Source organism: Nannospalax galili, unplaced genomic scaffold (assembly GCF_000622305.1).
Source record: "Nannospalax galili isolate Female #2095 unplaced genomic scaffold, S.galili_v1.0 scaffold135, whole genome shotgun sequence".
NCBI lineage: Eukaryota > Metazoa > Chordata > Mammalia > Rodentia > Spalacidae > Nannospalax > Nannospalax galili.
In genome coordinates, this window is record NW_008338998.1 from 1,011,955 (window position 1) to 1,034,790 (window position 22,836).

At 40.7% G+C, this 22,836-nt stretch overlaps 1 long non-coding RNA gene and 1 other non-coding gene across 2 annotated transcripts in view; one reads left to right on the forward strand and one right to left on the reverse strand.

Moving 5' to 3' along the window:
* Window positions 1-20,639, forward strand: part of LOC115070468 — an 83,911-nt gene extending 63,272 nt beyond the window's left edge. The window contains exons 4-6 of the long non-coding RNA XR_003849625.1: window positions 12,177-12,244; window positions 15,872-15,912; window positions 19,663-20,639. This is a non-coding gene — a long non-coding RNA (uncharacterized LOC115070468). The remainder of the gene's footprint in view (window positions 1-12,176; window positions 12,245-15,871; window positions 15,913-19,662) is intronic.
* A 1,793-nt stretch (window positions 20,640-22,432) lies between these two features.
* On the reverse strand, window positions 22,433-22,557 carry LOC115070474. Its single transcript, XR_003849631.1, has one exon. It is a non-coding gene; the product is annotated as a small nucleolar RNA SNORA40 (small nucleolar RNA).
* Between the last annotated feature and the right edge of the window lie 279 nt (window positions 22,558-22,836).

Here is a 22,836-nt window from a genome sequence, read left to right on the forward strand (position 1 = left end):
GGGTGTTCCCCTTTCCCCACATCCTCTCCAACATTTGGCATCATTTGTTCTCTTGATCTTAGTCAGTCTGGCTGGGGTAAGATGAAATCTTAAAGTGGTTTTAATTTGCATTTCCATAATTATTAGTGATGTTGAACATCTTTAAAGATATTTTGTAGCCATCTTTCTTCTTCTTTAGAGAGCTCTCTGTTCACCTCCTTAGCCCATCTTTTAACTGGGTTACTTCTTGTCTTGATTCTGTTTTTTGAGTTCATTATATATTCTGGATATTAGACCTCTGTTGGATGTGTCACTGGTGAAGATTTTTCTCCCATTCTGTGTGTTTTCTGTTCACTTCCCTGGTTGCTTCCTTTGATTTACAGAAGCATTTTAGTTTAATGAGGTCCTATTTGTTAATTCTTGCCCTTGTTTCCTGAGCAACTGATGTCTGGTTTAGAAAATACTTTCCTACCCCTATATCTTGTAGGTTTTTCACAACATTTTTCTCTAACAGTTTCAGCGTTTCATGCTTTACATTGAGGTCTTTGATCCATTTGGAATTGACTTTTGTGCAGGGTTAAAGATAGGAGTTTAGTTTCATTCTTCTACGGTTGGAGGTCCAGTTTTGCCGGCACCATTTGCTGAACATGTTGTCTTTCCTCCAGTGAATATTCTTGTCCCTTTGTCAAATATCAGGTGGCTGAAATTGCATTTCATATTTGGGTCTTTAATTTTGTTCCATTGGTCTATGGGTCTATTTTTGTGCCAGTACCATATTGTTTTTATGACTATAGCTCTGTAATGCAGCTTAAAACCTGGTATAGTAATCCCCCCAGCATTGCTCTTAGTGCTCAGGGTTGTTTTGGCTATCCAAGGTCTTCTGTGCTTCCACATGCAACTTAGGATGATTTTTTACACTTCTGTGGAAAATGTCATGGGAATTTTGATTGGCATTGCATTGAATCTATAAATGGCTTTTGGTAGGATGATCAATTTCACAATATTAATGGGAGGTCCTTCCATCTTCTGATGTCTTCCTCAATTTCTTTCTTTAAAGAGTTAAAATTTTCATTGTAGAGCTCTTTAATGTCTTTGATCAGGTTTATTTTCAGGTTTATTCCAAGATTTTTTTTCAGCTATTGTTAAGGGGAGTGTTTCCATGTGCTCTTTCTCTGATTGCTTGCTATTGGTGTATAGAAAGGCTACAGGCTTTTGTAGGTTAATTTTGTAACCTGCCACTTTACTGAACATGTTAATAATTTCTAGGAGTTTTCTAGTAGAATTTTTGGCATCTCTTAGATATCATATCATCTGCAAAAAAGGGATAATTTGATCTCTTCTTTTCCAGTTATTAAAACTTGTCTGGTTCCTGATTTCAATGGGAATGCTTCCAGTTTTTCTCCATTTAGAATGATGTTGGCTGTGGGTTTGTTATATATGGCTTTAATTATGTTGAGGTATGGTCCCTCCAGTCCAATTCTCTCTAGGAGTTTGAATATAAATGAATGTTGAATTTTGTCAAAGGCCTTCTCTGCATCTATTGAGATGACCATGTGATTCTTGCCCATTTATATGATTTATGATGTTTATTGACTTACATACATTGAACCACCCCTGCATCTCTGGGATAAAGCCGACTTGATCATGGTGGATGATCTTTTTGATGTGTGTCTTTATGGGCTTTGCAAGTATGTTGTTGAGAATTTTGGCATCTATGTTCATTAAGGATATGGGTCTATAGTTTTCTTTTTTGATTGTATCATTACCTGGCTTTGGTATTAGAGTGATGGTTACAGTCTTTTGATCCCACCACACCCTGTAAGATGTTTGTTTAAGGAAATGCTCCAATGCATTCTTGATCCAGATGGTCTGAGGAGGTGGAGCTCTCTCCCTTCATGCTTATTCTTTTAAACTAGCCAACCAGGAAAGCTGTGAGGTTGAACTCCAGCCAATGGAGAAAAGATACACTTCTCTTGTATTAGGGACAAATGCTCACAAAGCTTCTGGGTCCTGTATGTGCTTGCTGGATCTGACTGACCACACAAGACACCCTTTTGCAAAAGTAAAATCTACCTTGCTTTGTTCAGGTGTTCTTTGTGTCATATCGATGGGGTCCTTGAACCTTGGATTTTGTTTCTAACATGGGGATCAAATTTAGGTCCTCATGCTTGCAAGACAAGTACTCTACCACCTAAGCTGTGTCCCCAACCCTGGATTCCAAGAATTCACTGACATGATTCAGAGACAAATGCTTAGTACAATGATGACCATGGGCAATTCTTCTTCAAGGAAGTGAATCCTATCTCTCCACAGGAAATTTCTTTTGGGGGATAAGCCTGTTGCAAAGAAGGCCTTTATTTGGAGTCCAGGTGGGGTGGCAGGAAGAACCTGAGAACTATCATCATAGACCTGCCAAAATCTTGCTTTGACAGCTCTGTGACTCTAGAAGTATTATATTTCTGGGACTTGATATCCTCTTGTTTATAATGGGCATAAGATTTCTATCTTAAATGGTTAGACTGTGGTGACTCATAACGTGCCAGGTTGCCTAGACTGAATTACATTCCCCAGATTTCTCTTCCTGCTCATTAGGGTAAGCCTCCGAGGACATTTTGAGTAAATGTGAGAATGGTGTGAGGCAGCACCCACGTTGCCATGACATTTGGAAGGTTAGTGTAGGAAAACATGTTGCCACATTTACCTTGGTGCTCTGCTGAAGCAGCCATGCCTGCAGGTGCTCAAACTTCTCTGCCGTTTCCTCAGTTCCTTTGATTCCTGTGAAAAGATTGAAAAGATGGTTTTGTTCTCCAATGAGTGATAATACTGTCCCCTTCAATCACTTACACTGCACAAAGTTGGAATGAGAGACTGATACACAGAAGTGTATTGATATTTTTAAGTCAATCTTTCTGGAGAGCTCAAATTCCTAATTCATAGTGTGAAAAAAGTTCCCAGAAAAATTCTGCATCTTGGACTGAACTTCCTGCAAGGCTGACCAAGTGATTAACACTTCAATGACTGGAAAGTTTGGAATGCTGCAGATTCAAAGGCATTTACAATTTACCTTGGGCCATTTTTAGGCCCTAAATAGCCATTCCTTCCCTATTTCTATTTCTGATTTAACATCTTATTACTAACAGATTAAAGAAAACTTTTGTGACTGTATCAAAACATTCATAAAAGCTTAAGAAAACCCTAACTCCTACCAACCAAAAGGCTAAGCACACCATCCAATAGCATCTAAGGTCTATAGCTACCATTTCTCTTTTCCTGTATCAACCTACCTGTTCCTGGGCTATGTTCACACATATTTCTTCCAGAATAAACTTTTATCCCCTTTGAGGTGAGAGTTATATTTTTGTGTTGACAATAGTGTTTGCCAATTTGTGTGGTAATTATTTTAGGCTTCAGTGCCATGTCCCTGAACATGTAGTTGGAAAGGTAAGAGCATTAGACTCCTGTGACCCAATATGTAAGGCCACCAGTACCCCACTTCTGTAAAAGTTTAGTTTTCAGGATGTACAACATGTGTTAGTGGTTTTCAACTTGCCTTGGCTGTTACCTACTTTATTAGTTTTTGTTTCTCTGTTTCAGGTGTTTGTTTGTATGTTTGTTTGTTTGAGACAGTGTCTCCCTTAGCCCCAACTGACCTGGAATTTGCTATGTAAACCAGACTTACTTTGATCTCACAGGGATCCACCCACCTCTGCCTCCCAAGTTCTGTGATCAAAGGTGAGCACTACCACACCCAGCTCTTACCCAGTTTAAACTAGTTTCTTTTTCTGACACCCTACTCTTCTGATACCCTTCATAGAGACTATCCTAAACTGGTCTCCAACCATTGCATATGATCAAATCCCTAAGGTAATTCTTCTATTTTGTACAAATAGAACTCCATCCTTATCTATAGAGAAAGTACTTCCACAGCCCCAGGGGATCCCTGAAACCAGGGTGCAGAGAACACCACACCCTACATACTCTGTCTTTTCCCTTTAGACACATACATACATGCATACAACACAGTATAATTTGTAAGTTAGGCTTAGTAACAAATTAACATCAATAACTAACAATAAAATAGAGAAATAAAGAATTCAGTAATGAAAGTTTTATGAATATGTTTTCTTTTTCTTGAAAGGATAAAGCCAAATGTAAGTACTTTATAGACAGTGGTTGGGCATAGATAACTGAGGCCATGGAAAACTAAACCACAGAGAGGAGAACCACCCATGTCAGATGTGTTTCCTAATAGTTTCTCTTCTTTGACTGAACCTTGTCCCTTGATTGACATGGGGAATTCAATTGAGATCCTTTATGTGAAGTAGTCAACAGAGTTTGGCACCCAGCGGATTTCCAAGCAACACTGATTTCCTCAGTGAGCAATGGCCTCCTCATTTGCACCCTGATACCATGGAACTTAGATATTTATCATATAAATGAGAGACATGTTCCTTTAATTTTCTAAGGAAATGGACCACGCATATTAGTACTACCCAATGAAAATATAATGCAACTCACACATGTAAATTAAGATTGTCTATGCTATCCTAGAAAAAGCAAATAGACTGAGGTAAAACTAATTATATTATACATATATTCTTTGGTGTTTTGTTCACTTCTTTTATTGATCTTATGCTGAAGCAGAAATCCCACATCCAACAACTATAGCATCTGGACTTCATCTTGACCATCTGCAGGGCTTGCTTATGAGCCACAGTCTCCCTTGGGGAGGACACAATTTTCTAGTTACAAACTTGGATACAAAATAAATAAACAAATAAAACCCTTCACATAAAGTGTCATTCTGAATTTTCTGGCAAATTCAAGACTTCCTTTCCCCTTTCCTTCCTGGGAGCCTATGATCCATTGTACAGGACCTTCCTATAGCTTGATGGGTAACAGTGGGGCTCCCTTTTACACTGCTTGCATCAGGACACCAGGTCCTAGCTCATCATCATGAAAACCCCTCCTCTTCTACCTGGACATTCACAGAATATCTCTGCTGCAGGACATGGCTAATGCCATTCTCTGAGAGACACACACTGGTCCTGACTGAAGTGTTCTTCAGAACCTCGATCCCTTCTGGGCATGGTTGTGCATGCCTGTAATACCAAGATTTGAGATTTTCAGGTAGGAGCATTATGAATTTGAGCCAACTTAGGCTATACAATGAGATACTGTATGAAAAACAAAACTAAACAAAAATAAATAAAATAAAGGCCTTTATCCTTATAGTTGAGATAATGGAGGAAAATATTTGCTCTTGTTATGGTTTGAATGCTGTTTGTCAAAACTTTGAGTTTGAACCCAAAGTTTCGTGAGTTGGAAACTTGGTTATAGCTTGGTGATGTGAGACATGGTGGGCCCTTTAAGCATAGGTCACTGAGGGCATTGCCCTCAGAAAACAATGATGCTAGTTTTAAAGTGTTATCAAAAAAAGGAGTTGTTATAAAAAAAAAAAAAAAAAAAAAAAAAAAAAAGCAAGACTGGTCCTGGAATCCCCTCCTGCCCTCCCATCTTAAATTGTAGTCTCTTTCATACTCACTTGCTGACTATGATGTCACCTCTATGAGCCCTGCCAAGGACCCAGAAAAAGCTGATGCCAAATTTTTGAGCCTCCAGCACTGTGAGCTAAGTAAACTTCTTTTCTTTATAAAATGCTCAGCCTTAGTAATCCTTTAGCAACACCATATAACTAGAAAAGGTGTCTTCCCCTACCCTGACAGACAGCTGAGATACTCCACAGGCCTACAGTGGACGATGTGATGCTTACGAAGTAAAACTCAGAAGGACCAATTCTCTGGGATCCTAGAAGTAACCAACTCTATTTTCCTCCTTTAAAACCTTGATCTCTTTCTATCTTGGGATATTTTTAGCAAATATTTTCCTAAGAACCTCTGTATTGTATATGACTGCACTTATTTTAAAATTTTAAAAGTCAGTATTTTCTCATTTTTATGTCTTTAACTGACTGTGCATGTCCAGCTACTTGGGTCACAAGGAGGGAGGAGGGGCCCTTGATGAGTACCAACTCCTGCATTGAAGGGACAGGGTAGGACCTTCAAGAAATCACATTGAACTACAGTATGCTAGGGATCTGGACTTGGTGGTTCACTCAATTTTGCAAAACATGTGCCATGCAAATAACTGAAATTCTAGTGTCATTTGGAGATTTCAAAGTAGATTAGTCATGGTAGCACACAAATATCTTTCCATCATAAAATTTCCAGGAAGCCGCTTTATAATAGTTCATCCTGATCATATTGCGAAGAGCAGTTTCAGAAAAATATGGTAAGATCTACAAGTCCACTTACTTGGCTTGAGCCGAGAAAATAGATTATCAAAATGCTTCAGTGCAATTAAAATAAAGTTTGAAATAGATGATTCTGGTGCTTCCACAAGCTTCTCCTGAGGATATCTGTACTTGAAAATGGTCAGAGGGATGCTGACCTCTCTGGGAATTTTGCTTTGTTGTGAAGCTTCAGCCCTCTCAGTGGTGGCTACATTTGGCAGATGGCTTGAAGATGGTTTGGGTGTGGAAGCTGTTAGACAATCATCATTTCCTCGATGTTTTTTGTTTATGACTCTCACAGTTCTGGGCTGTAGAAACACTGGATCCTCCATGGGCTGTCTCTTATGTCATTTTAATAACCCAAGTCAGGTCTAATGAGTTATCAGCTCAGGCAAAGTAAGATAACTTTTGGTTTACACAGATATTACAGATTTGCACCCACAACGGGCACAGAATTCTTGTGAAATATCTGAATGACACATCCAGCTGCATTCAGAAGGAAACTAGAGTGTCATTTGGAGGAAGAGTTGGAAACCAGGGACTCCTGTTGGCAGAATGGAGGATGCCTATGGAACTTCGTCAATTCCAGACTCAGGAAGCATGGCTGATTTTCAATGTTTGCAAAAGGGGCTAGTGAGGAGCCCTGGAGCAGGGCAGGAAAATGGCATCATCTTGGCTTCATTTGCTTCTAGGCACCCCTGCAAAGCTAATGAGCTGTTTATACAAGGTTTCATTCTTCGGGGTTGGTTTTGACCTGGAGACATAGATTTCAGTTATTGGCCATTGTCGGGATTCCTGAGAGGTGTCCTGTATCGATGGGCTTTTTTGTAAAGACATGGCAGTTGGTGTCCTCTTGAGTATGTGGCTATGAACTGTATTTCTCTGCAATGTCGTTGGCCTGACATCATGGGCATTTATCCCTGTACAATGAGGAGGGGCATAGCCAACTTTTGCCTCCATTTATAATGTTGGCGTGTCCTACTCTTATTTATGTTAGGCTGAGATCACGCTTGACTGCTTGGGAAGAAACCAGTGTGATCCAGTTGCTGGCATGCATGGCCCACACTTAAGTTGCATGTCATGTAGCTATGTTGCTGTTCTTTCTTGCCGCATTTTCTTTCTCCTCTGTTTTCTTTATAACAGCTTGTGTATTCACAAATCTGCGCAGCTTCGACCAGGGCTCTAGTACATTGGCCAGCTGTGCTGTCTTCTGTGACTCTGCACAGTGCTCTAGTGCTCTCCTTCCCTCCACATTCTCTTCTCCATAAAGACTTCCAGAGGACTTTTCAATGTGAATATGATCATACTTTTACCCTGTCCTACTCCACACAGAAACCTTTAAGCCCTGCACCTTGGGCCCCACCTGACCCCAGCTCCTACTTTGAGATAAAGCCAAGCTGACCTTCCTCGTTGTTGGGATGCATGTGCTCCTTTCCTGAGCCTTTGTTACTTCTCTCTTGGCCACTTCTCTCCTTCAAGGTCCTTAACTTTTGTCATGTAGTCATGTGTCATAGAATGACGTTTCAGTTAAGAATGGACCACATATGTGATGGTAGCCCCAGATACCATTATCTAGTGACATCATAACTATTTTACTTTCTCTGAGACTGCAATACTTACACAGCGATATGGTTCTCAGAAACTACCTTCATCCTTAAATGATGTTCAAATGTACAGTAATTCAGTTAAGACCAGCCAGGCCATCTGCTTTTCTTGTAAAGACACCTGTTTGGAGCACCATTCACTGTAATAATCCTGCAGAAGTTGGTTTCCATTCTTTCCATAGTCTGTGAGGGCAAGGATCATTTGCTCTTGACTGAATCGTTTCTGCTTGGCACTGAGTGACCCACCGTAAATGTGTACTGTGTTAGAAGGCAGAATGAATGCTATATCAATTTGTACTATAACATATTCCTTCCTCCTCTCCTGCCCACCTAGTGGTGAGTGATGTTGGGCATAAACTGGTTAATCATAAGCAATTTGTTTAAATGCACTGAATTACTGTGGAGAATGCTTATGAAAATATATAAGGAGGGGCTGGAGAGATGGCTAATCAGTTAGGAACACTGACTGTTCTTGCAGAAGACCCAGGTTCGAGTCCCAGAACCCACACGGCAGCTAACAACTGTCCATAACTCCAGTTCCAGGGATCCAACAACCTCTTCTGTCCTCCGTGGGCATTGCATGACACAGGTGCACTTATCTACTTGCAGGTAACACAGGCATACACATAAAATAAAAATAATAAATAAAATATTTTTTAAAAAACAAAACCAAAAAAATAAAAAAATATAAGGAATCATACACTATCACTGTGTTCCAAAGTAACTTCCAATGAATGCTATGCTGCTTGACATTCTATTATCAGGACTTTAAAACTCTCCTCTCCTCAAAATATTCTGGTATAATCTTACCTGCCGTCAAGTTATACTACAGAGCTATAGCAATAAAAACATCACAGTACTGACACCCAAATAAACCACATAGACCAATGGAATAGAATAAAGGACCCATATACAAGATCACATAAGTACACTCACCTAATTTTCGACAAAGATGCCAGAAATACATATTGAAAAGGAAACAACTTCTTCAACAACTGTGTGGGGAAAAGTAGATGCCTATATGTAAAAGAATGAAATGAGATATCTTATCTCTCACCTTGTATAAAAATTAACTCCAAATAGACCAAAGACCTTAATGTAAGACCTGAAACTCTGAAACTGATAGAGGAAAAACTACAAAATACAGGCATAAGCAAGGACTTTCTGAAGAGGATTGTAGTCACTTGGGAAATAAGACTAATGATTCAAAACTGGGGTTTCATTAGGTTTAAAAAAGCCATGCAGCAAAGGAAACAACTAATTGTGGGAAGAGACATTCCACAGCAATAGAAAGAGTTTTACTAACTACACATCTGAAATAGCATTCATATCTAGTATACTGAGAACTAAAAACTGACAAGAAATCAATCAACCTAACAAATAAATGGGCTAATGAAATGAGCAAATATCTCTCAAAAGATGAAACACACATGGTCAATAAATAGATGAAGGCATGTTTAACGTCATTTTGCCATGAGGGAAGTGCAAATTAAAACTACATCAAGATTCCACTTCACCCCAGTCAGGATGGCTATCCTCAAGAAAACAAATGACAACAAATGCTGGTGAGGATGTGGACAAAGAAGAGCCCAGTGCACTGCTGGTGGGAGGGTGAACTAGTATAGCACCACGGAAGTCAGCATGGGGTTCCCGAAAAAACTAAAAATAGACCTGTTATATGACCCAGCTGTACCATTCCTGGGTGTTTATCCAAAGGACTCCTTGTCAACATTCCACAGAGACACTCATGTACTGATTGATGTTTCTTGCAGCACTGTTCACGACAGTAAGTTAGGGAACCAACCAAGATGTCTGTCCATCAGTAGAGGAACGGATAAAGCAAATGGGAAAAATCTTTTCAACTGTAAAGAAGAATGGCATTTTGTCATCTGCAGGAAAAGGGGTGCAACTGGAGATAAGCATATTAAGTGAATTGAATCAGTCTGAGAAAGGCAAAGGTCATATTTATTCTCATTGTGATCCTAGATTTTATAGAGATACATAGAATCATATATGTAGAGATGGTATGAAGGTCCAAATGAAACTATCTACAGAAACAAAGAGGACAGCAGGAAGGTGGGATGAGGAGGGAGGCAATGGGGAACATACCCAACAGCATTATATACTGGCATGAAAATATCCTCACATAACCCAATTTAATAAAATAAAACAATGTACCAGTTCCTCCTAAGAGCCTCACGGGCTCAGCAGATTCTTGATGCATGTTTGTAGACAGTGGTGATGACAACATCTCTGGCACCACACTTTGTTACTATGGGGACAAGCCTGTGTTCACTGATGAGCAGCCGAGGAGGCACTCGAGGATGTCCAGTGCCTTCTGAGTGACAGCGGCTGCTTTGGTGCAGTCTCTCTGCTAAGCGCTTTTATTGTTTTGCATTTTTAATCAGTAATTCCTGTGGGTACAGGTCAAATCTATATAGCAAGGTATTTGATTGACAGTCGAGGATCTCATGGTTCTCCTCCAAAGACAGCCTGAACACATTCTTGGTCTCTAAGGCATGGACTGAATTTTTTGAACCTTTCCTGTTTTGTGGGCTAATCACTGTAGGACTGTTCAGTGAGCTGACAGTGATTTAATTAGTGGATGCTGCTCTATGCTTTCCTTTCTTCCTTCAGGCTAATCTAAGCAGCGTGGGGAGGAGTATCCTATGGATGGTTCCAGGTGATCAGAGCTTCCTGGGTGCTTCTCTCAAATGCATGCTCCTGTCCCATTCTCCCAGCACCCTGATGTCTTGAAGGTCACTGTGTACATTCCTCGTATGTGGAAGTTGAGGTTAAACTTATGGAGACCAGACAAATCCGTAAAGTCAGGTCTGGCACTCCTAGCTTAAGTGTTTCCTTGTCTCCTTTTGTACACAAGGGATGCAATCCTGAACACCTTTTGCAAAACACTGAAAGAAAAAACCACTGGGTTCAAGAAAGGTAGCTCTGTGATTATAGTATACAAAGCAAGTCAGGAAACTTCTAAAGTAAGCCACCCAAGGAATGCCATTGAGTGACTCCTTCTAAGGCCTTAATTGTTTATGCAGTAATGGCAGCATTTATCTGTTACCACTTTTTGCTTGAAAAGGCAAATGACTTCATTTGTGAAAAACTGTATTTAGGAAAGAGTAACAGAATAATCATGGAAGCAAAATGTCATTGGAAACCATTAAGCAAGAACTTACAGGAGAGTGCAGACAAGCTGCCCCTTGTTTTGCACTTTGGGGCACTAACTGGGACACAGTGAGCTGACAGTGAGTGAAATGCAAGGCCAGTCAGTCAAACAGCCTATCGTAGAAGAAGTGTGGGGGAAACAACAAACATGGGCTTTGAATCTGAAGGAGAGTAGGACAGAGGGGTTCAAGGTACACTGTGTGACTATTCAAAACAGCTGCCTGCCCAGACAGGAGAGATGTTTCTTATGAACATTAGGACAGAGTACAGCTCTAATAGAGTTACAAAACACACTTCTTTTTCCCCCACAAGAAACATTTTACAATAAAAAGCTATCAATGTGCCACATTTTAACAAGTAAAGAGGCTTACAGCAAAGCCCCTCTTCCTCTGGGTGCATCCCCTTCCATCTCCTTGTACAGTGCTTGCTCCCTCCCTCTTTCCCTCCATCCATTCAGTCTACCCTCCCTTTTCTCTTTTCCCATTCCATCCATCTAACCATCCATCCATTTGCCCTCCTACACTCTCTCGCATACTAGAACACATTCAGTAAGCAACTTTAAACACTTATGAGGATCCAAGGACCATGGTGGGTTCTGGGGATGCTGCTGTCTCTGGTGGTCCTTGATACTTGGGGAGTTTACATTGCAGACGTAGATTGGTAAGTATGAGTCCTTCATGGTAAGAGATACACCTTTTTTGCAGTATATTGCAACCACAGTCCAAACTGTACCCATACAGGCTCAACAGGGGCCTTGTGTTCTAAATCTCAGCTGGGAGTAACTCACTTAACGTATCATAAACCTAGAGAATTCATGCTGGTTTATATTTTCCAGAGAAGGAAATTGAACCTCAGAGAGATCAGTTGACTGGCCTGGTCCCCTAACTCATGGCCTAGAGCAGGATCAGATGCTGAGTACAGGTACCACCTGGCTTCCTGGCTTCCCTAAAGTCTCTGTGTCTGTGCTAAATGCCATATCCCCCCCCCCTGTAGGTAATCTGAGGTATATGTGTCACTACAATAAAGTACTATTTACATCAAGGAGCTTGGGCCACGTGGTAAGTAAACAAAAGATTGACAAAGTCATGCTATCCCTTAAGTAATTTCTGTACTCTCCTTTGCAGGCAGTGGAAAGGGCTGGAGAAGCTTCATGAGTCATGAGGCTAGTCATTGGAACTCGAAAACTTCCCAGGTACAACCATTAGGCTGAATTTACCAAAAGCAACATCAGGGAAAGTTGTCTGGGCTCAATTGCTGAGAAAAACCCCAAATCGGAGGGCTAGAGACTGACAGCTGGTGATTTCTACCCAAGCCCTGTGATCCTAAAAAACCAGTTCCACCTCCTCCACATTTGTGTGATGAGGAATGGCCTGATGTAAAGAATATCTTTCCCACAGAATTTGATGGTTCAGGGTGCTTCGTTATTTAGGAGATCAGAGGGAATCTTAAACTGTTCATTCTTTGCTTTAGGAATGATTAGCTGAACCGCTTGCTCCTAGTGAATATGGCCAGAACAAAATGCTTACTCATCAGAAGTTGATGCTTCTGTCCTTTCCCCATGGCCCTGTGGCACCTCCTCATTCAGTGATGGTCACAGCACCCCTGTCACAGAACTGCATTCTTCTCTTTAGAGCATCCCTTCAGTCTTTTCCCACCAGGTTCATCTCATTTTACTTGGTAATGTGAGTCTTAATTCCTGAGACAGGAGGGCTGGTCTTTGGTCAAGGCTGCTGTTGCTAAGGTTAGGCTGTAGGATTACTGAGTGTTAGTGGGCAGGATTTAGGGACAGAAGAAAGGCGAGGCAATGGCAGAAGGAAGGGAAAGGAAAGAAGAGGGCAGGGAAGGAGGAAAGGAAGAAGGAGGGAAGGGAAAGGGGAAGGAAGGGAAAGAGAAGGGAAGGGAAGGGAGAAGGAGGAAAGGAAGGCAGACAAGAAGGCAAACACATTCTAGTGGTTGTCTTATATATTCTGAATGGGTTTTTAGGGTCTTAACATTCTATGCCATCAACCCTTGCCTCTAACTTTACTGAGGGCCTTGATGTGTTGTAACTAGAGCTCCTATGGCAACAAGGAGACACCCCTCAAGCTGCAAGTCACCAAGCAAGCACTGGATTAGAGGCTCTGTACTTCTGAAGGGTCTTTAGCCCAAACTTGCTTGGCATCTGCTCAGTGTCCAACCACATTTGCATCTTCCCTTCTCTTCCTTCATCTTAGTTCTGCATGGCTCCCTTTTCCATAGAGCCCTCATCCACCTCATCCATCTTCAAGATCTCTGACTCATGGTAGACCGTCTAACTCTCTACTATCTAATAATAGAGTCGTTGTTGTCCTGATAAATCTGGGTTCAGTGTCTAGCCCAGTTCGCCTGTCTTTTCTCAGATGGAGCTCTCCCAGGATGAATCTCCCTAGTGGCCATCCTCCCATATGTAGAAATCAAGGTCGTCTGGGCTATCTGTTACCAAATACAGTAAGCTTTTCCACATTACAATTTTTCTTATTTGTACTCAGAATTAAACTTAATCCTTGAAATGTTTTCTGTGCTTAGCTTAAAATTCTGTTACATTGGTGGGCGCAGCAGCTTTCTTTTGCGGTGCTGGGGATGTAACCTATTACAAATTATTGCAGGAGATAGGTTCCTGGAGAAGGAAGCCGAGACGTTACCCTTCAGAGGGAGCTTTATTAGAAGAGAAAACACTGTAAACATGGAAGCTATGCTCAGGCCTTAAGGTAGGAGCAATTAGGAGGGAGATAACATCACACCTGAGACAGCATGATGGACCCTGAGGAGAGAGAGAGGCTTCACTAAGAGCAATAGGTTTTAACCCATGGGAGAGCAGGAAGGATAGCCACTATATATAGCATGGGATGTGTCAGAAAGATAAAGTCTTCAGAGAAATCCACTGAATGGGGGTAATTCTGAGTTTTATAGATGCTCAGGGGGTGGCAGGAAGTTCCACACCATGTGATTCAGTCTGGTTTAGCCTAGGTGGCAAGGAGCATGGAAGAGGCAGGTACCAAAGAGGCATATAAGCTTACCTATTTTGCAGTTGCAAGAAAAAGCAGCTGGGTTTGGTCCCAGGCCTTTCCCATATCTATGTACTCTAATCTTCACTGCAGGAGCTTGTCAGCTGCAGGGGGCTTTGACCCTGATGCCTGGGAGAGAGAAGGGCACCTAGAGTGTCTGTGATTTAACAAAACCTAGAATTGCGTACATGTTAGGCAAGCACACTTCCACACAAGCATTCTGAGGATTCTTCTTTTTCTCTTCTTATGAGTCCAAAGCCTCTCATCCATGGATCTGCCCTCCCTCTCCATGTGTATGTCCTCAGAAACCTTGAACCAATTCTTTCACAGCTTCAACAATTATTTTTACCAAGATGATTCTAAACTTGCTGTTCTAGCACACTCCTCACTTGAAAGAAAGCTCTGGTGCTGTCCTTCCTCTCTGCCATATGTCCTTATTAGACTCAAAACAACCTCAAACCAAATTCCCTACTTCTACTTGGCCTCCTCTCTGGATCTTGGGATCTGACAGTATAGTATGTGTTCCCTATGAAGCCTTGTGTTATTTCTCTTGTAACTTTGTTCTTTGGTGACCGTGCATCTCACTGTCTTGCCTTACACTGATTAATCCCCTTGTTGTTCTTACTTCCCCCATTCAGTCACTGTTAACACATTAATCCAGAGTACCACTACTTAAAGTCTTAAAGTCCATAATGCTTTTGTTGGTACCTCTGATTTTGACCCTTTCTATATACTGTGTTATCTAACACACAGCTTGGAAACTCCCTAAACCGCTACCTTCACCATCCACATTGCCTTGCTTTAACATCATTAATTATTTTTCTTGGTATTACACTGTCTAGGAAACATGAGTCTTACAATTCCAACTACACCCATCATCAGCTGCTTCCACCTCAGCCAAAACAGTGAACTCTCTGGCCCTTATACATCCTATGATTCTTCCTCCCACCGCATCTTTGTGAAGCAGTCCATTCTGCCTGAAGTGCCTTCCCAATCTCCTTCCCACGATCCAAAAGTCACGAATAAAATCTTTGACCACCCTTCTTTCATGAGTATTTTTCCTGTTCCATCTACCATCTGGAAACTATTTCTGAGAAAATATCCCATTGGTCCCCAAATATTAGTTTATGAAGTGGAATTAAGCCAGTGTATAGCTAGAAGCTTATTAAAAATGAAGTACTTGAGAGCTGGCAAGGTGGCACAGCAGGTAAGACCTGAGTTGAATCCCCAGAACTCACATGGTAGAAGGAGAGAACTGACTCCCACAAGCTATCCTGGGATCTCCATATGCAGGCTATGCCACATGGGTTCCCCCTCCATCCCATACCCTTTAAATAAGCAATAAGAAAATACACCATTTGAGTGTGATTGGGGTATCATTCAGTGGTAGACTACCTGCCCAGTATATGTAACCATCTGGATTCAATTTTCAGCATTGCAAAAAGGAATAAAAAGTATTTATGGATCTGCTGTGGGGTTGGAGATCTTATTTTTAGTGCACATACCCTCTGGATTTGAATATGCATTTTGTGGTGTAGTTGAGAGTTCCTCCGATCTCATTCATATATCATTTTTCACACATAAGATGTTCTTATCCAGCTAACATGTGTGCTACAATCTGCTGCAAAGTGTAGCCCAGGGACTGTCCACCAGAGCAGCGTCAACCTGGAAATGTTGGGAGCACAAGGGAGAGACTGGGCATCATTCATTTTTGTAAATAATTCCCAAATCAGTTTTATTGAAACAACTACTGACTACAAATAAAACTACATCCATTCTTTTATTTTTCATTTCAGCTAGTTAAATGGACACTTGCTGGCCACTCGTCACGTTCCAAGTAAGTAGAGAGGTGGGTTCATCCGAAGCGAGAAGAGAGATACTTCATTTCATGTGAAAAAGCTCTCCTATCCAGTATGGACAAAATACTGTTGGAGCTCAAAGGAGAATGCAATTAACCTTTCTGTAGAGAGTACACACACTCTTCAAAGAGAGGCAGTGTGGGATATTTGAGATGGATAGTGAAGGGAAAGTTGAACAGAGAGAAAAAGAAAGAAGGAAAGAGGAAAAGGGAGGGACAGAGCAAGTCCTTCCTAGAAGAGGGAAAGTTTGACAGAGGAACAAATATTAACAGAGAGCACACTCCCTATGTTGGAGTGTGCTCCAACATAGGGAGTCCTCTAAGATATCATACATTAGATAACATGATTTGAGATCATAAACCTGGACATGATATAGAGTGGATTGCAAGGGAGACTATGCAGGTTGAGAAAATAACCATGAACTGTCCTGACCAGCCAGAGAAGGCAGATGAGTCTTACTCTTCTGAAGTGAAAGTGCAGACCCTGAACAGAGGGTGGCAGTTGAATGGGCAGAGCTTGGTTTCCACTCAGGAGCCAGTTTTCTCCTACCACATTCCCAGCCAGTCTCAAAGTCTTCTTTCGAGTTTTCACTCAGATCACTGGGTGAGCACATCTGGTCCTTTGTAAGGTCCACATCAACAGATTTCATCAACTAGGGATAGAAGACAGACTTTAAAAATTGCAGCTGTAATGAACATGCACAGACTTTTTCTTATCAGTAGAACCAAAGCAATTCAGTGGAATGCCCTTTTCTCTTGTATTAGGCATAATTCATCTAGAGCTAATTACAATAGGTAAAAAGATTTGAAGGGCTAAATGCAAACACTATGCCATTTTATTAAAAGACTGGAACATCTTCAGATTTGGGTATCCTTGGAGGATAAAGGCCTTGAGGCCCTGAGATCAGCTCCCCATAGATAGTGGGGAAAAACGTAGTGGCATCATTAACCATGGCATAGGCCCCAAAGAAGTACCAATTTGTGGAGGAAAAAGGTAAGCATACATTTGTCTTGCTGAACTTGATTTCCCTACAAGAGACTAGTACAAGGAACTTGGAGTTAGTGAGGAGATAAGAATTAAATGTGCAGAGTTGAGTCACTAAAAGGGAGAAAGTTGAGCTCTGAGAAGAGGAGAGATTTGGAGGTGACCTTGAGATGAGGAGATTGGATTTAGAAACATTTATTTATTAAATAAGAAGAAAACAAATGGGCTGGAGTTTTACCTTGGTTTGTTTCCTCTGTCTCGCTTGGGATTCTAATCAATACATGATTTTCAGGAAGAGGATTGATTACATTTATGAGGAATTTTGGAGTTAAAATTAGTACTGCAGCAGCAGCAGTGGACTAAAGGGAAGTGCTGGATGATGGGATGTGGAAAGAGGAAATGGAATTGTTCCAGCCTTGCTGTAAGTAGGCTTCCTGAAGTCTAGAATTTGGAATAAGAATCTTCATCCATTACTCATGACTGAAGGAGAGAAGAGATATTTATTGGAAATACCGGGAAGATCTCATGCATGCAGAAAGGCTGGTTTTATGATGCACTCTGGTGACTGCACACCCAGCAGTCATCATCAAGGCCAATTTCATGATCCCAACAGTGATAGTTCCTTTACCCTTCAAGTACCCAATAAACTTTCTTATATATAAGAAATGTAATTAAGTAAATAGCTATATCTTATATATCATTTATTTTTAAATAGCTAACATAAAACAAAATAGAGAAAAGGGGGCTCTTGCTTGATTTGCTCAGATTTTCAAGGCACCGTAAGGAAAGATTAACAAGAGAACTCTCAGCCCCATCAGTACCTTGCACTCTGTGCTCTGCTTTGGACCGTAGGGCAATGCGTGAAGTTTGTTTAAGCCAATCTAAGAGCAAAGTTTTATATGAGACTTCAGATGAGACTAAAATTCTCAATATTTACCCCTTGTCCCAATTTTTCCTAATAGTGAAAATCACAGTTTTAGAAACATCAGTAATCTATAATGGGCTCATAGGGTCATTTATCAGCACAGACTTGTGTGAAATCAGAGTATTTCTCATTTCCTAACTTGATGCTTCAGGTTCTCTAGGTTAGTTTTGAGAGACTGACATAAACACAAGCTCTTAATCTATCTTTGATGGCAAGCAATCCCTTTTTTCACATCTATCATCCTCATATAATTAAGAATTAATAGATGAGTGAAAACATGGGGTTAAGTGCTAGCATATAAGAAGCACAGCCAGCACCAGAAAATATTGAAATTCATTTTTGTAAGTCCTTGTTCAAAATGGAAAGGCATTCACTAAGTTGGCATTCACTGTACTTGACTGTAGCCAATTAAGTAAGACTTGTCTTCTTCAGGAGGAACATGAACTAACAGATTAGCTGCATATCTGGGGGCTGACACACAGGGAGAATAGAATGTTTTCACATTTCCTAAGAAGTCTGGGTGACATTCCTAGGGGCTGGTGAATGACGGGCTTGTTCTCTGTGCCCTTTGGCCTGGTTATTTTACTCCATTAATATGTGGTAAACTGTATATTCACTCAAGGGAAGTGTCCTACCATGATAAACAAGTGTTGTGCAGTGGCATGGAGGCCAGAATAGGTGCTGAATCTCCTGTAACTGGAGTTATGGATAGTTGTTAGCCACCATGTGGGTAGGTCCTCTGCAAGAGCAGCCATCTCTCCAGCCCCCAGATTTGAGTTCTTTTTATGTACATGTTATAACTTAAAATATAATTGTGCTAGCTTTCTATTACTGTAACAAAATATCTGATACAATCAACTTAAAAAGAAGACTGGTTTATTTGGGCTCAGAGTTCTGGATGTTTCAGCTCATGGTCAGTTGCTGCCCTTGTTTTGGGGTCAATATAATTGTGCTAGCTTTCTATTACTGTAACAAAATATCTGATACAATCAACTTAAAAAGAAAACTGGTTTATTTGGGCTCAGAGTTCTGATGTTTCAGCTCATGGTCAGTTATTGCCCTTGTTTTGGGGTCTCTGGTGAAACACTACATCCTGGTGGGAGTATGTGGTGGAAGAATCCTATTTACCTCATGGTCTAAAGGCTCTACCACCTGCCAATAGCCTTATGAACCGAGGACCAAGATTTTTAATGCACAGGATTTTGGGGGATATTTTAGGTTCAAATGTTAGTGATTATAAATTGTTACTATAGTTTATTGTGAATTATATAACCCCTGGAAACACAAAGGTACCAATGAAAATTCAATTGAATCTTGTTGAAATACTAGATATGACATTTTGAATCAACAAAGTATTATTAAGTACTGGGGTGACTTCAATAATCAGAATTGGTTCTACACTTAAATTGGTTTTGCAAGACTATTTAAAAGTTCATCTTATTTCAGAGATGCTGGTTCAAGTTCAGAGTTGGAATACTATGAGTATGTTCACTGCAAGAAAAATGAAGAATGACAACCATACTCAAAGATCAGGGATTACAACACAAGATTTGTGAATAAGCACATAATTTTTTACTTTAGAGAATAATTCAATATTTTTAGTAACATCTTGTCTCAAGTGACTATTTAAAGAAGGCACATCTGGATCATCTGGGAGACCAGCTATGGAGCACCTGTCTGTGTGCTGGTGACCTCTGGGCATGGTCATGATAGAAGCCAGTTTCCCAATTACCCATTCATTTGCTGACCCTACTGAGTCATTGTTCAATGTTTTCTAACATTTGTGTCAATGTTTACTCTTTTCATTTTGTTGTTTAAGATTTCTCAACTCCTCCTTCAAAATCCATTTCCAAAGTGAGATTCATCACTACAACTTTTGATTTGTGACATCAATCTTATTCCCCAGAAGGTTAAATTGTGACATAACTCCAGAAAGATCCACACAACATGAATGAGAAAGGTATGAAAACAAAATAAAACAAATCTTCATTTCAAGCAAGACTGTGCTGGTTAGATCTTGTCAGCTTGACACAAATTGGAGACCCCTGGAAAGAAGGAACCTCAATAAACTAGGTAAAAAGAATGTGGCAGAAATAAAACTAGAAGTGTGGTTAAAGTTTGGAGTTAAACTATCTCCCAAAGGCCATGTGCTAAATGCTTGATTTTCCTAATCATGACAGTACTGGGAGGTGGTAGGGACTGGAGGAAGCTCACGAGTTGGAGGAAGATATGTCATTGAGGAAGTAACTTTGAAGGGGATGGTGGATCCTGGCCTCTCCCTGTCCTGCTTTGTTTCCTGTTTGCCATGAGGTGGGTATCTTGCTCCACCAGGTGCTTCCTGCCATGATGTGCTGCTTTGCCACAAACTCAAAGACCAAGGGGCCAGATCACCATGGGACGAAATCTCTGAAATCAAGAGACAAAAGAAAATTTTCCTCTTTATTTATTTTTTTCATGTGGATTTGTGTTTGTGTATGGATGTGCACATGGGAAAGCCAGATGACAGCTTGGATTTTACCCTGAGGCACTGGCTGCCTTACATTTTTGAGGCTATAAGTCTTCTACTGGCCTGGGATTCACCAAATAGACTGACCATCTTCCCTGGGGATCCACCTGTCAGCCTCCCTACCACTTGAGATTACAGGTCCACCACCATGCTTTGTTGCTACTGCTTTATGTTTATGGATATTTTGCCTGCATGGATGTCTGTGCATCACATTCACGCATGGTGCCCATGAAAGCCAGAAGAGGGTGGTTCCACAGTTAAGAGCACTCACTGCCACTGGCAGAGAATCTTGGTTCAATTTCTAGCACACACATGGCAGCTTACAACTGTCTCTCACTCCAGTTCCTGGGATCCAACATCCTCTTCTGGCCTTGCAGGCATCAGGCATGCATATGGTACGCACATACACAGACACACACATACACACTATTTGTTCTTCTGAGACTGGCTTAATTTGCTAAACATGACTCTCTCCAATTGCATCCATTTTCCTGGAAATGACATGACATCATCCTTCCTTATAGAATGGGTTTGTATCTGGGTCCTGCGCTCTGTTACATTGATCTACATGCCTGTTTGTGGGCCAGTAACATACTGTTTTTGTTTCTGTTTTCATTGTATCCCATGTTTTGGTGAATTGTGTTTTTGTTTTCATTCAGTTCTAAGATTTTTAAATCTCTTTCTCAATTTCTTCAATGGCCCTTTCTCCATTCAATAGTATGTCATTCAATTTTCATGAGTTCTATGTCTTCTATAGTTTCTTTTATTGTTTATTTCATAGGGGCTTTCTCTAGTACAAAGAGATAGAATATCAGGAGTTATTTAGCTTTTTCTATATTTTTAAAGACTTTTGTCCTGCTAAATATTTTTATTTTGTTTTATGTGTATGAGTGTTATGTTTGCATATATGTAAGTGCACCTGTTTGTGCAGTGCCCATGGAGAACAGAATAGAGATCCCCTGGAACTGGAGTTATAGATCAATGTTAGCTGCCATGTGGATGCTGTGATTTGAACCCAGGTCTTCTTCAAGAGCAATCAGTGCTCTTAACTACTGAACCATCTCTCCAGTCCCAATTTGTGTCTGATTAGATGGTCTATTTTAAAGACTGCTGCATGGGCTGCCAAGAAGAATGTGTGTTCTGCAGTGTTTGATGAAAAGTTTTACAGATGTTTGTTAGGTCCATTTGAGTTATGTGATCATTTCCTCAGATGGTCCTCTCTTTACTTTTTTGAAGTTTAAGAGAAATTTTATTGATTCAATAATTTCATACAATGAATTTTGAATATATTCAGGCCTCTTCTCCTAGCTCCACCTTCACTGTACCATCCTCCATCCCTCATCTCCAGCTTCACGTCTTCTATTAGAAATGAAAAGCCTCATCCATCTTACATAGTACCTCTGAGCAGGGTACCAGAGAAATAATACCTCACTGAAATGTCAGTGATCTTTAATTTTTACATGCAGGTGGGTCAAAGTAAGGGCACACTCCCTTTCCTTTGTAAGTGGTTTTGGATCAGAGTATGCCCAGGTTTCTTAGAATGAGATTTTCACTCTATTTTCTATTTCTCTTACACATTGCTTAGGCATTTCAGGTAGGGATTTGTCTTTTTCTCAGCAGTTAGAAACACTTGGCTTCCCTCATCAAAGTTAGTTGCTCACAGCCCTTGCATACAGGTCACATTTTAGCTGTTTCAGGGTCTCACCCAGCACAATGAGCCCATTGTGGACCAAGGTTGATTCCCCCACAGTGTTTTACTGTTGGTAAAAGCAGAAGCTAGGTCCTCACAGAAGGAGCAATTAGCTCACATCCTCCAAGCCAAGATTCTCTGAATGGCAGTTGGGAAGTTTCATTGCTTCATATGACAGCTTTACACAAGTGTCTTCCAGTTTATTTTATGAAATCTTCAGACTTCTCAGATTCCTAATGTTGTTGAGGGCTGTATCCATGTCTTGACAGCCATGAGGTGATGATGGTGGTTGACCAACCATGGCTGCCATGGGAGCACATGGGCAGTCAGGCAGGCTTGGCTCTGCCCTGCTGGTGCACATGAGCAGCCAGGCCAACTCCTACTTGCCAGCATTATATTCCTTCTTGTATGGACCAAAACTATACTGAACAGTGAGTTCTGCATTGCAAAAGAGGATTAATTTTTGTACCTGTCTTTTGTCTTTGTCCACCAGATGAACACACACACACACACACACACACACACACACACACACAAAAAAAATGTGCTTTCTGTTCACATTTTTATGGAATAACCTTTCTATTGGCAATAGTATTTAAGGCACTCAGTATTTTTGTTTTGGATTAATCTGTATCTTTACTTCTAGTAGTATGTCTTTCATGAAATTGGCCACACCTGCGTTTGATATATGTTTAAAATTCTAGCATCCCCTTGGAATGGATTGTTGCATTATTCAGTATAAAGCGACTCTCACTGTGGGAGAAAGGCTTGAGCCTAGGGTAATATTGCAACTGTCA